This window comes from Lagopus muta, chromosome 2, assembly GCF_023343835.1.
Source record: "Lagopus muta isolate bLagMut1 chromosome 2, bLagMut1 primary, whole genome shotgun sequence".
NCBI lineage: Eukaryota > Metazoa > Chordata > Aves > Galliformes > Phasianidae > Lagopus > Lagopus muta.
The window spans coordinates 100,264,833-100,277,788 of record NC_064434.1 but is presented as its reverse complement, the minus strand read 5'-3'; the positions used below and the strand labels follow the sequence as shown (position 1 = coordinate 100,277,788).

General features: G+C 41.0%; 1 protein-coding gene across 4 annotated transcripts in view; it reads left to right on the top strand.

The window, feature by feature from the left end:
• Window positions 1–334: 334 nt before the first annotated feature.
• LCLAT1 (lysocardiolipin acyltransferase 1) overlaps window positions 335–12,956 on the top strand; it is a 106,335-nt gene continuing 93,713 nt past the window's right edge. The window contains exons 1-2 of one of the 4 annotated variants that reach the window (XM_048938120.1): window positions 337–483; window positions 2,745–2,767. The gene's annotated coding sequence lies outside the window, so the exon portion shown is untranslated. Of the gene's footprint in view, window positions 484–2,744; window positions 2,768–8,997; window positions 9,083–12,956 lie in introns of those variants that run through there. The other 3 variants (XM_048938122.1, XM_048938119.1, XM_048938121.1) reach the window with 3 other exon arrangements.

The window sequence follows — 12,956 nt, the reverse complement described above, 5'->3', positions numbered from 1 at the left end:
CTGTTTTGTTTATCGCCGTTCATTGCAGCCCTACACGCACTGACCGACCCGGCCCTGCTGGGAGTCCCAGCCGAGCTGCCCTGCTTTTGGGGGAAAGGCCTGGCAGCGGCAGGACAGATTTTGCAATGCGAATTCCTGTCATTTCGATCAAACCGTTGCTCATAAGGACGGCACACGGCTGAACTGTAAGCGCTGCGACGCGTCGCGTCTCTACGTTAAATCCCCCCTGCCTGAGCCCAGCAGCGGCCAGCAGGGCTTCGGGGCGCGCTGCCCCTTTAAGGCCGGCCGAGGCCGGGAGCGGCGCCATAACAACGGCTTGACGGCCGTGACCGGAAGCGATTGGGGGTCAGAGGTCGCCGCTGGCAGCGGGAACATGGCGGCCGTGGCCGCGGCGGCGCTGGGCGCCGTTGTGGCCGCGCTCGGCGGGGCGGCGGTTCCGTGAGCGAGGCGGGAGCTTCCCGCCGCTGCGCTGCCCCTTTTCAGGTGAGGGCGGGCTCCGGGGAGCTTTCGGTCTGCGCGAGCCGGGGCTCTGGGCCTTGGTTACTGGTCGAGCAGCGGGCAGGACGGCTCTTAAGGCCGAGGTGCGGCGTGCCGGCCTGTCACCTGCATCCCGCTGCTCCGCGGGCGGGGCCGCCTTGTGGGGGATGCCGGGCAGGGAGTGGCTGAAGTGAAGTGCTTGAGCTCGTCTGGAAATACGTTCTCTGTGTGAGAAGCCTTGCTTTAGGGGTTGTTACGTTTGTTACATAGATGAATAAACGGAGGGTTCCTGCTGTGGTCTGACCCTTGGTGCTTTTTCTTTGGAGGCAGTGCGGTCTCTTGCTGACTTGTATGTACGAAGAAATCAGTCAGGTTTTCCCAGCTGTAGCTGCGTGCTTTGCTGTAGTTACTGCACCTGTTGTTACTTCTGCCAGCATTGCTGGTTCCTGTGCTGCTATCTCAGCTTTGTTCACTCTGTAGCAAAGCTGAACTTTGACCTGAATGGTCCCTAACGTAGGATGGGGAGCTCCATCCCACTGGCAGTCAAGGCTCTGGCAGTCAAACCACGTGGAACATAACTGCCTGCTGAGACCTGAGTGTTGGAGTTAAGCTGTGTGTGCTAGCTCATTTTGCTGCATATGTATATTGATGGTGATAAGTGGATGTAACTGGTCTATTTTTAAGCTGTACTTATGCTAATTCATGGAGTGGAGTATGCTTATGTAATGGGCAGCTTATTGATTGCTAAGTGTCTCCATAACTCATTTACTTTGTGGTAGGTGTTTCTCATTTCAAAAACACCGCCTACGCTCTGCTTTTGGACTATGGACTTTTCAGTAGTGATTATTACAGCCACGTTCTAACCTTTATCAAAGTGCAAATTAATTCTGCTGTAGCAGAGGTTGAGGTGGTTTTTCTTATGACTGTACAAACAGGGAAACATGGATTAAAAAGTGTCTTAAACTGAGCACAGACAGCTGAAAGATGTTGGCTGCCTTTTTTGCCAGGTTTCATTGTATTTTCTTAATGCTCTGAGTATAAGCTTCAGTGGCAGCTGTGCAATTTTAGCTTCTCAGCAAGTTAGGGTACAGTTAAGTGTGAATACATTGGTTGATATGTGGGCTGCATCTAGAAAGCATGGTCTCTCTTCTTCACAATCACAGGTTACAGGTTACTGCTGCTTTCTTTGTAATGGATCTGATGGTTGCAGGGACAGTTGATCCAACAATTCCAAGGGGGTGTTCTTCTGTCAGTAGGAAGTTATTCTATTGAGTGTTTGATACCGTATGAATGAGAACTTTCTCCTTTTGCACTAATGTGGGGTAAGGTGCAGTTGTACCTCGAAAAACCAAATCCCATAATGCTCATTCAGTAGAGTAAGGACTATACTTTAAGCTGCTGAAGTTTGGATAAAAAAAAAAAAAAAAAGGCAGCCCCTACGTAGGAAATAAGTGGTAAGAAGGCAAGGATTAAAAATCTAAAGTGACTTTTAGTCCCACTAATTCTCTGTGTGTCAGAGAGCTCCTGTGCAAAAGAAGAGAAACCCCTTACAAAGTGTTTTTTAGACTTTAAGGACAAGAGTCATAAGGGGAAACAGTATTGTGTCTTCCTGCAAAAGCCAAACTGAAGTTACACAGAGAACCCTTGATTCAGGTACATTCTGACTCCTCAGTCTTAGCAAATTTTAACTTCTGTGGAGTTCCCTGTTTTTTTCACAGAAGTAATCTCAAAAGAAAATTAAAGTGTTCACTAAAACATTCATGTGGAGTTTTAGCAGCATTAAGGTTACTTGATCCAGCAAATCTTTTTTCCAGTCTCACAAGTGGGAGACTGGCATGTATTTCATCTGTTTCTGCAGAGTCTCTGCTTCCTCAGCTGCTATTTCTAAAGATGCCAAACTGAATTCTTAATCACCTGAGCTGCCCTAAGCACAAACCCTGTGCTTCTGCTGGCTTCTGCTGTCCAAGTCTTCTCCCGGTGGAATTTCACTTCCTAGTTTTTGCTTTATCGGTCTTAATTTATTTTCTTTCTTCCCAGTCCTGCCTTTGGCTGGCAGGCTGTCATCTCCCCTGCCCCACACATCACCCTGCTTTGCCAGAACATGCACCTCATTGCTTTTACTGTCTTCCACTGCAACTCCTTGGGACACACAGGATACCTGTCTGGGCTTGTGCTGATTGTGTACAGGTGATGTTTGTTTTCCTTTCTCCTTTTTTCTTCTCTTAATTCATACTCTTCACTGACCCATTGTTCGTTTGTTTCTTCAGGTTGTGGTGTTGAGAACAGGCAGGTAAGATTCCCCACTGTCTGTATCTGATATTGAGTTGCGAAATTTGGTTTGATGTTTTATTAGTTATGGATTGTTGGCAGCTGGCTTGTTTGTGCTATGTGTGTTGGTCAACACTTGGAGCTATTGGAGGGGAAAATGGAACCTTTGGAGAATTGACTTTTGAAACAAATCCCTTCTGAGTGTGTGAGAAGGCCTGCAGTTTGTTTTCGTGTGCCTTTTTGTTGGTATGTCTGGAAAGCTAACCACCACTGAAGACAGTTCTGCTTTGTAACGGCCCTTGTTGCTGCTGCAAGCACAGTGAGGTGCTAGAGGAAAATGTTAGCAGACTTCTTTAAGCCTAGACATCATCTCTCTCTTTTCTTCTAGATATTTTTTTCTTTCAAGTTGAGCTCGTTTGCTTGTGAGCTTGTTCTGCTATTAAAAAAGTATATATCCCTAATTCAGTTTGTGTTTATTGGGGTTTCTTATATGCTTAGAAGTACAGAATGGGGGGAAGCTTTCTGATCAATACAAAAACAGTTATTCTGCTTAGTTCACTCACTGTCTTTTAACAAGTTTAAGAAAATGAATTTACTTTTAATCTGACAATGGATTTATTCTTTTCTGGGATTTAATTGATGCAACTGTGGTGTTGTTTTTTTTTTCCTAAATTTTACTGCTTTTAAAAATGCTTTTCCAAGGCTGCTACTTTGTGGTCCTGAGACTTCTACACTGCTGAGTGCTGCTGTCTTTTCTCACCCATTGATATAAGCCTGCTATTGATGTCCTTTTGAGTAACAAGAGAGCAAGTAATGCTTTAGTTCCAGCGATTCTTGATGGTACAGCATAATCTTGAGTGCTTTGAGCTCATAGCATTTGTGCTCTTCTTAAGACATTCACTGTTGTTCATGATTAAAATCAATGTATATCTGTTTGATTGAATGAATAGACAGCCCAGTGAATCTATATGAGGCAGTTAGAAGGCTTTCCATATTTTGCTTGTAGAAAGGGATTCAACTTTTCTGAAGACTGTTCTAATTTCTTACAAAAATTAGTCTTTGAATTGTGGCAGTGTCTACAAACTGCTGTGTCCCCAGACGGGCTCACAGACTGTTTTGTGCTCCTTCACCAAGTCAGTGTAACAGCTGATGTGGTTGTAACTACAAGAGTCAAAAAGCAACAGAACACCCAGGAAAACAAGAAATAAAACCAAGCACTTCTTTTCTCTTGCTCATCCAAACAGAAGCAGTAGTAAGCAGTGCAGGTTCTGACAGGTCCATGTAGTCCTGATCAGTTCTGAGTAGGTGAGGAGTTACTTTCATCACCTGGGATCTGGATTGAGAATCAGTCTAGTGATGGTTGTCTCAGACCAAGATTTAGGTAACTGTTTAAGGTACTTGGAATTGTGATTGTACATAAAATAAGCATACAGATCTGAGGTTAGTGTGTGGAGTGTTGTTTTTTTATTATTTTCTTCTTGTGTGGATGGTATGATAATGAATTCACCCAGATACAAGTGTGAATTGGAAGTTAGAAAAGTATGTCATCTTTCAAATATGTTAGGAAGACCCTCCCTGGTATTGAAAGGTGACAACATTACTGTCCTGCTTCACGTGGGAGTTTGCATGAAACACTTCATACAGCATTGATACAGTTTTAAAAGTGGGGAGAACAATCACAGAACAGCCAGGGTTGGAAGGGACCTCAAGGATCATGGATCTCCAACCCCCCTGCCACAGGCAGGGCCACCAACCTTTCAAACATTTGATGCTAGACCAGGCTGCCCAGGGCCCCATCCAACCTGGCCTTGAACACCTCCAGGGATGGGGCATCCACAGCCTCTCTAGGCAGCTGTTCCAGCACCTCACCACCTCATAGTAAAGAATTTCCCCCTGACATCCAACCTCAATCTTCCTTTCCTCAAAAACCTGAGAAGCCTTTATTCAGTTTGTTGAGCTCTCAGAGGGACAGAAGCAGTAGGTGAAGAGTCGAAACATTCCTTCCCCTTCCTTTAAGCAGTATTTTTTTTATGTCTGAGTAATTAATTCCACATCACTTGGTAATTTTGCTCTTAGGTTTCATTATGGTTTCTCTTAATCTAGTGCTGTTATTGATTTTTAACATCGATTTGCTTATTTTCCTTACAAGAAACAATCTACAGACTGCATTTGTTCGGATCAAGCATTAGCATTTTGTGTTTGAATTCAGCAGATAATTGGATATCTTGCAAATTACTCAATGGGTGTTTCATCTTGAAACATTTAAAAATCCATTTTAGTTTCTTGTAATGTTTTAGTTAGACAGCAATCCAAACTTAGGACGGCGCTTTGGCAGTGATATGCTTATTTTTCTAAACTAAGCACAGTTTCTGTGGTTAAATTTTCCTTTCATTTAAATATAAGTTTTAATCGGCGTAGGCCAAACTTTTCCAACCATGCTTAAAATTAGCTTGAGCCATATTTCAGAAGATGTGTTCTCCTAATGTGATTGAACATATGTAGAGAGATGTACGCGGCAATGAATGTTTTTAAGCTGATTAATGCTTTTGAAGTGTTTTTATAACTTAAAAACATTTATAGACTGCCTAAATATGACTCGATACTAGTACTCTTTATGTAATTAATACCACTGAAAGCACTTCATGCTGTGTTTCTGAAGGTTGAAAGGTAGCTGTTTGGAAATGCGTTGTGAATTCTACCGGCGCGCAGCCAAGTTACAACATCAGAACAAAGTTAAATGCAGGTGGTTTTGGAGATGGGTCGTGTTGTACCTCAGGCGAGGTGCCACTGCCATGTTCTGGCGGTGTGCTGAAGGTGCAAATGGGTCTGTAGCAGATGTTAAGCTTTGTGTGGGAAGTGCTCAACATTGCTGCTGTTTCTGAGGACGTACAGAAAGAGTCTGATGCCAGAATTGACTCTCAGGTGGTTATTACAGCTCCATGAATTGCTGCTAGAAATTTGGTAGGCTCAATCTCTAGGGAAGTATTTAAAACCAAAACCTGTTGCCAACCTTATAGCTCTTAGTATTTACCCAAATGTAGCTTAAAAAAGTGATGTGGGGGATGTCCAGAAGAAGGCATGTATGGAGATGAAGGGCACTGCTCTGCCAGCAGCCATCTTTTCAGGTTGCCCCTTGTTAGCGCTTGCACTCAGGGTGGTGTGCTCTCACAGCGAATGGTGAAGGCAAATGTCATGACAGGGAGATGTGGGTGGCATGGATGTCCATTACAGGCAACACAGTGGGCTTTTCTGAGACTTGTGGGTAACTTTGACCCGCTGGTCCTTTGGTGAGAATGATTTAGAAGTGAAACACTGGCCGGGTTTGGATGTGGCAGTGTAAAACTTAGTTTGTCAGATGTTTCACTTTATGGGCTTCAGTTTGCTTCTACTTCCTAATGTTAATTTTAGAATAAGTGTAGGTTTGCTCAGATGGTTAATTCCATCTGCTGTCACATCACTTTTGTTACTGCTGTTTACGCTCTACTAGAATGTAATGAATGTGCTTTTTGAGGAAGCTGGTAATATTACAGCAATAGTAAGCAATAGCAACTTTATCATGATTATTTGTGGCTGCACCTTGTACTGTTACACTGAATCCTATTAAACTTAGATGGAATAAATATTTTTGGATTTTGCTCCATGGTTTTTCTCATAACCAGGACTGTTACCTGGAATGGAGCGTTGTGTGGAGCCTGGTAAAGTAAGGCGAGTCATTTCCTTCTAGTGCCCTGCCTTGACAGGACCTTTCTTTCAGATTTCCCTCTTCATGTGAGAACATCAGTAAATCTGTCAACTTGAGCAGTGGTTTGCTTTAAAGAGAAAACAGTTTTAGGCATTTCTTCCAAGGTTTCTTGCCCGGGTTTGTCTTTGCAACAAGTAAATATATCGCCACGGAACTTATGTGTAAGCCATCATTAAACACTGGAAACAATTAATGTTTTGGGAATTGACATACACCTCATATTTGGAAAGAGGGTGTTAGAACTGGTTTAATCTCTCTTAAATAACTGGAAGATGGAGTATGGCGTTCTGGGAGTGTGCGATCTTTCTGCAGTTTGGGATGGACTGCTCCAGGAAAAGAAAATACAAAGAGATCAGACTTGCTGCAGTTTGTGCTGTCTCCAGGAGATGGATGGGTTTTGCACTGTAGCTTCCTCAGAAAAATCCTCATGTGTCACTGTGATTTACAGAAAGTGTTCTGCAGGCTCATCCATCTGTTTCTGACCGCTGGCAGTGACAGTGTCTCCCAGAGTTACGGCTTTGCTCAGAGAAATGGGTTCTTTTATTGGGAACATCAGGTTTAAATTTTCTCACTCAAATACCGAGTTTAAAATAAAACCCTGTCAGTTTCCACTATTTCCAGTGTTTGCGTTGGTCTGCTGTACGTTACAAGATGAATACTTCATTATTTTGTTATGTATGGTTGTATCTTTGAGATCCATTTCCATGATTTACTTTGGGCAGTCATTTGTGTGACTTTGTTCACTAAAAAGTTTTTCTGCTTCTGTTACATTGCAGGTGGTTGTACTTTGTGTATCTCAGTGCTACTCTGAAGGAAGGATCTTGGTCTCTTAAATGTTGAGAAGCAGTTGGTTTTGCACCTCTCCATTGGATATAGCACTATGTGTTGAGCCGTATTGGCTGTAATAAGCAAGAAAAACATCCCAAATTTAAGTCAGTGCTTTAAGTAAATGATGTATCTCGTTTAGATTGTGGCAGTATTTATGTTATCTCTTCCCTACAGGACAAATAAATAGAATTCTTTTCTTGTTAAAGTAGTTGCAGTAGGTTATTCTGCTGCAGAACAGCACCATGTGAGACACAGCCCCTTGTGCTGCACACCATGTCTGAAAATACACTAATAGCAGGTATTTTGAATCAGTGAAAGTAACGTCATGAAAAGTTTAGAGGATTTAGTAAGCTTTGATTGCATCAGTCACATGTTAGCATGATTTCCTTAGGGCCTGTCCTCTCTTTGTGCCTGCAGCTTTGCCAAGCGTTGCCCTTGTGTAACGGCACTAAGCCTCTGAAGTGGCTGTAGCAAATACTTTCACAAGAATAAAAGCTAAAAGCTCTAAGCTATTCAATGATTCCTTTGTTTCCTGTGGCCCCCAAAGTGTTCAGATTCTTGTCCTTTTTCATGTAGGTGGTGGCAGAGAGAAGTGGTAAGTTTGGCTTTTTCTTCTTGCTTTAGCTTTGCATAAGGTGTCCATAAACTCAGTTAAGATCTGCAGTGCTCATTTGCTTGTCCATGGCTTTGATGTGAGTGCTAAGGCATGCAGGATGAATCTTGCTTTCAGAATTAAAGGTATTACTTTTGTGATCTGGGTGCTAAAATGAGTTGGCCTGTTAGAAAGGAAGAACATTTCCTGCATCCATCTTCTCTCACTGTGACTTGAAATGTAGAATTAGTTGAGGAGGGCATATTTTGGATGGGTTTTTGCTGAAGTTTAGAAATGTGCCAATTCATGAAGCAAAGATAAGCAAACCTGAACTTGCAGAGAAGCTTTCTGGTAACTGACTTTCACTATTGTGTGTGTGCAGTTATTAACAAAGATAATCACAAAAAGGCACGTTGGCTAGGAGATACCCCACCTCAAATGGAGAGTAGCTGCAAAAATACCATTGTGCATCAATCTGTATAGGCTGCAGAATACTGAAGACTGGAAATTTTGTGCAGTACTGACAATGGTCTGATCTGTCAGAGTAGTATTGTGATTTATAGCAATATATGGCTTTATAGCATGACGGAGGAAGGAAATTATCAAGACGTATAGCTTAATCAGTTAAAGACTTGGAGAGCTACAGCAGTGACAGGCATTTGGCTAAGTTCTACAACCTTTCAATGGTGCAGACACTGACTTTAGACTGAATGCCTCTGTTTGTGTGCAGTATCCTGTAAGGAGCCTTTCCAGGGGTCTGTGCATGTGAGACCTCAGTTCTCCTACATGCAGCTCCTACAAGTCTCCCAGCGCTTCAGGGCAGTGGATCTGTTGTTAATGTAGAGGAGTGGCCCACCCATGGCAGTTGCATCTTCTTTGGTGAGGCTGTAGTGTCTGTCCTTCTCTTGAGAAAGACTGTAGTGTGCTTTCCTTCTCATTTCAGTGGCTTGAATGATTTTAATGTTTAGAGCTTAGCTATTGAGAGCTTCTTTCTCTGGTTAGGAAGCTATTTGATATGGAACTATCAGTCTCTTGCCTCTGAACAAGACAATTGTTTTCTTCTTACCTCTTTCCCCTAAGATACTGTCAGACTTCCACTGGGCTTGTACTGAAGAGCTAGAACATAAAAATGAAGTTCATGTTGGAATGTGATCTGGAAAGAAGCAAAGTTGTGGGCAAGTATTTTTCCTTTTTCCAAATGTTAAGCTACAGCCACATTAATAATGTTTCTACCAAGAAAAAGCTATTGGGCTAATTTAAAGCAAAACTCTAGAACTGTTATATCCCACATGGCATGAACCATTCCTGCTTTTTTTTCCTGCTGTATTAAAGTCTTACACAGAAAGGAAATGAATTTTAGAAGGAATGTTATACATAAGCCATTTGAGACATTCTCTGTTAAGGAAATACCAGCTGTCAGGAAAGATGCAGCCAATGTTGAGTTATATTAGAAACATTGTGAAGGAACTATTTGTCAAGGAAAAGTGGATTAATTAAAACATTTTAAACTATTTTTGCTCTGGAATAGAGTTAGGGAAGTTCCATATGTGCCTATTCTAAACTAAACCTCTTCTTAAAAGCCACATTTGTTTTTGCAGAAGCAAGCTCCCTTAGGTAGGTAAGTCGTTCCCTAATGTAGAATAAGAAGTTTTCTAACCGAAATGTAACTAATGCAGGAGGGAAAAAGGTTTAGAGTCATTTTGCTTTATCTTTATTATCTTCAAATTCTAAAAGTTTGCTTTCAGTGATACTCCTTAATGGACAGAATTTATATGGAAAAAAAATAGGCTGCATTTCAGAATTATCATATTAAGTTTTTATTCAAAGAAGTGTTTTTTTTATGAGCAGTTAATAGCAGCAGGAGGCATTGTTTTGCTTCTCCACAGGGAAATAGAGAAGCACGTGTGAAAGAAACCTGAACCAGGCTTGTGGAATATTAAATGGGATAGGATTTATTCTTTAATCCAGGGTAGCCTGCTGGCTTTAAGGAGTTGTACAGTGAATACACAGACTTACTGTAATGGTTTGAATTGTAAGTGGTAATTAAACCCAAAGCTTTGTTCTTACTCTCACTGATCTGTTGATAACAGATTTTCCCTTGCAGAAAAACTTACGCCTGTTACCTCTTCAGATCATGCTTCAGTCATTTATTTACATGAAGACCTTGCAGAGGATGCTTAGGTGTTACGGTTGTGTGGCCTCATTAAGTGTTGAGTTGGGATTTTTAATAAAGCATAAATATTGCACAAGGAAATGGCCGGCCTTCTTGTTGAAGCTGTCCAACTTCTTCATTATGACTGTTGGAAATCCAGGAAGAACAAAATGCTTTCTTCCATCCCGTGGAAATAAAGAAATTAAATTTCTCAAGCTGGTTGTTTTGACAAATTCTCTTTGCATTAGATTTGTGAATTCAGCCTGCATTATGGTATCATCAAAACATAGATGTTAAATGACATTTTTTAACTTTTTTTTTTGTACATCTCATACAAATTAACTGCCCCTAACTCCATCAGTGTGTTATCTTTCACAGAATCACAAGGTTGGAAACGACCTGCAAGATCATCTAGTCCAACCGCAATTCATTCTGCCTAATAGACTTACTGTTGAGAATGGCTTGTATTTTAGGAATGCCTTAAGCATCTATGAGCATATGATCTATAGAACCCATTGTGCTAGTTGTATGTGCTTGATGTTGTATATTGAATTGGATGAGGGATTGATGATGGTCACCTGGAAGTTCTTTTTAGTTGAATGCCGCTCTTAAGAATTGGATTTTGCTGTTTACATGATAGAGACTCTTAGCTACTGTCAGAGCAATGCTAATTGTGATCTATTGAATGCTAAGATTTCAAATTGGACACCTATAAAATGAGCCACGTAAAGCTTTTACAGCTGAAGCTAATAGTAACTTTGAATTTATGCACAGTGACAAACACTCTGAAAAATTAGACTGAGAACATTCCAGATCAGGCACACACAATTTGTATGCTCTGTGCTATGGATCTTGAGTTGCAAAAGCATAATCTGTTGTGGAAAAAAATGATGGCATGTAACACATTCAGATTGTAATATCTTGAGCATAATATAGAGGGAGAAAAATAGCTTTTTCTTTTTTTTTTTTTTTTTTTCCTCTTAAGATTTGAGTAATTTAGCACTGTACTACGAGAAGAGAAAATGAAGTTAAAAATAATGTATCCCTGCTAACTGGTCTCAAACAGTGTGCTTTGGATGTGGCAGACACACGAGCTGGGAAGGAACAGCCTTAATTTTGGTGTTAGGTAATTTCTCTGCGTTCGGTGGAATGATGGTGGTGATTCTGGCACTGGACGGTCGGAGGGCTTGGTGTCCCACATCACTGTGCAGCCTTGGCCTGATGATAGGATGCTTGAGGGTAGGAATGTTAAGCATTTGCTTCTACCTGAACTTGGCTTCCCCATTACAGCATGGTACCAAATTCAGTTGTCTCCTTGGTGATCCAGCCACGTGTCCATGAAGGCAAGTTTATTTTAAGGAGACCACATAGCAGCTAATAGGTGGTGGAAATCACCTGGCATTCCCAAAACAGGCACTTGTGGCACTTAGGGATGTGGCTTTTTGGGCAGTATGGCTGACAGGTGGGTGGTGGATTGGATGGTCTTAGTGGTCTTTTTCAACCTTAACGATTCTATGATCATGTAGCTTCAATATCCCAGATGTTCACTGAATGTTTTGTAAAGGTAACAGTTCAGTAATGGGATGCTGATGGTTGCTGAACACCTCACACCCTTTAAGCTGACTTTAAAACTGACAGCATTCCAGTTTGTTTCTCTAAAGCAGTTAATGATCATAAATGATCCTGCAGTTTGAATTGTACAGCTTCCTCTTCAAATTTTGCTTTTGTCCAGAGTGAAATAGTCTTTTATATGCATGATTGGGCATGTGGTTTGTTTTCCATGGAGGAGTAATAGGAAAACAGCTTTTGTAATCGATCAGTTAATATTTTGAATTCTCCTTTGCAAAATTCCATGTTAAAATTGTATTGGCTATCTAGGAAACAGCTATTTGCAGTTTCAATCTGATGCCTCTGCAGTCAAGATAAAGGGTGTTGGTTGAGATCCCTTTCTATTGGGAAATCAGTGCTAAGCCACTATGCACTGAATGGCTTTTACTGCTTAATTAGTGAGCCACTTTGTTGGCTTTCACCATGAAGTTTATACGGTGAAAATATACTTTGATTTACTTGATGTAAATACAGCTTTGTCTTTCGTGATATTTAGAACGAGACAAAGCTTACTTGATGAACTAGCTGATATCTCTACAGTTGGGTAAGTTGGAGATGTGTGCCATGAGAGATGTGTGACATGAGTGAGGCATGAAGTTGGGATTTTTACTTTCATTCTAGCTTCTCTTATTTGATAAGAGGTTGAATCTTTTCTTCAGCTGTTGGATGCAGTAATCATCTTTACACATATAGATGTCTACAAGTTACAGTTTCTCTTAAATTCCTTGCTAATGAAAAATATTACTCTTCTATGCCTTCTGAAGAGCTTCAGAAAAAAAACATTATCATTGCAGAGTAAACTCTGTCCTGCACAGTAAGAATTGACTAAAATAAACAATCAAAATGTGTAACATTACCAACGTTGCAGGTTGTAGATGCTTTTCTTTAATAGAGCATCTTGCGGCCATGTTGAAGTAATTGGAATTGGAGATTTGGTTCTTATACGTAACGTACAGCAAAACCTACTTTCAGCTTATAAGGGCTAGTTATGATATATCGTGATGTAATTTTCCATGTATGTGCTTGATATCTTAATCTGAGAATCTGCAGATGGAAAGTTGTAAAGAGAAATGATTCGTCTACATTGAGTATTGTGGGACAATTGATAGATGATTCCCAGCTGCGTTGTTTTGAATTGCAGCCAGAAAATTTGAAGTATTTTCAATGTATACTGTGCCTGAAGAACTGTTAGAGAATTCTTTCAGAGCATTCTTTCTAAAAAGGATTGTAATTTGTTTTTGTTATAGATGGGTTGAGGAATTTCAGTGAAGTATCAGGAAACATTGCAT